General features: G+C 46.5%; 1 pseudogene; it reads left to right on the forward strand.

The window, feature by feature from the left end:
- Nucleotides 1-687, forward strand: LOC139006205 (large ribosomal subunit protein eL19-like; annotated as a pseudogene).
- The last annotated feature ends 865 nt before the right edge of the window (nucleotides 688-1,552 follow it).

The following is a 1,552-nucleotide window of genomic DNA, read 5'->3' on the forward strand; positions in this document are numbered from 1 at the left end:
ATGGGAAGGTGTGCGGTCAGGTATAAAGAGCCCCATTTCCTTTTACTGTGGTCCCATCCTGTTGGTACTGAGTCCACCGAAACCGCAGAAGGCTGCTTTCTTCATTCCCGCTGCAGCAGCCACGCCTGCGCTCAGCTTCAGAGGAGTCTCTTCTCCAGTGTCCTCCGCTGTGGCAAGAAGGCCTGGTTCAACCCCAGTTTGACCCAAAAAACCGCCAATGCCAATGCCGTTAGCAGATTCAGCAGCGGATCAAAGATGGGCTGATCATCAGGAAGCCTGTGGCCGTCCCTTCCGGGCTGGATGCCAGGAAAGCACCTTGGCCCGCAGTGAGGGCCGCCCTACGGGCAGAGGTAAGAGAAGGTACTGCCAGTGCTCCCAGGCCTGACAGTAACCTGGGGGAGGCGGGGGAGGATTCTTCCCACTTCTTAGAAGAGGCCGGGGATTCTAAGAAGGTTGACTGCCGCGGGTCCCACAGCCTGTCCCTGAAAGTGAAGGGGAGAGCCTTCAAAAACAGCGGATTCTCAGGGGACACATCCGCAAGCTGAAGGCAGACAAGCTCGCTAGGAGCTTCCGAGGCCTGAGGTCTAAGAAGACCAAGGAAACTCCTGACCGCCCTGATAGTGGCTCCGGGCCAAGAAGCAGGAAATCATCAAGACTCTGTCCAAGGAGGAAGAGACCAAGAAATAATTTCCTCCTCTCTGGCTTGTAGATAGTAGCCTCGGCAATTACACGGATCGATCATTCATAAAGAGGCCTTCCTCTAAACAAGATAGATGCTGAGATATTAAACCTACTTATGTGTTATGTGCCCTCGAGGAAAACAAAATATATTTGCTGAGCAGTTTTCTAGTGGCTATCATATGCCATCAGTGGGTTAACTCTCAGAAAGAAGATTTTAAATCGTCTAACAATTCAGGATTTGCAATCCACAGGAGGTGAAAATTGTTGCAATGTTTCCTTTCTGTCCTTTATGTGCTTCTGAATGCTTTAACTTAAAGTGTTTCCTAATTTTTGGAAATTAATAAGCTGGGAGTCATAGCAAAAGAAAATGTGGCAGTTAGAAGGCATGGTTCCTCATTTTGCAGATGGTAACAATACAGACCTAAGAGAGAAGGTGACTTGGCCAAAAAAGCTAATTAGTGAAAGAGTGATTTTAAAAATTATCATCCCTGACCGAGAATAAGCAGTGAGACAATATAAGGTGATAAATAAAAATTCGGTTGGTCCAAGGAAACATGGATTTTACACTGGATATACCATAAACGTAGTACATGGATCTGGATATATGATCTTGATCTTGCAACTGAGATTTCATCTAGGGACAAAACATCAATTTTTGTTGGGATCTCCCATAGAAAGTTGTCACATCTGCAGTTGAGGAAACACTTTCTTGACCCTGGGACTGCTGTTGCATTCAGGATTGTGACAGACCAAGTTACAGGAGTCGGCAGATGGTTTGGCTCTGTGCGCTTTGAGAATTCAGATACTGTTCAACTTGCTTTGAGATGATGGAAAGAAAACCCAAGGGTCATGCACACTGTTAAAAAAGAAA

The sequence above is a fragment of the Myotis yumanensis genome, unplaced genomic scaffold, assembly GCF_028538775.1.
Source record: "Myotis yumanensis isolate MYYU_CA2020_CCGP unplaced genomic scaffold, mMyoYum1.0.hap1 SCAF_3, whole genome shotgun sequence".
NCBI classification, from domain to species: domain Eukaryota; kingdom Metazoa; phylum Chordata; class Mammalia; order Chiroptera; family Vespertilionidae; genus Myotis; species Myotis yumanensis.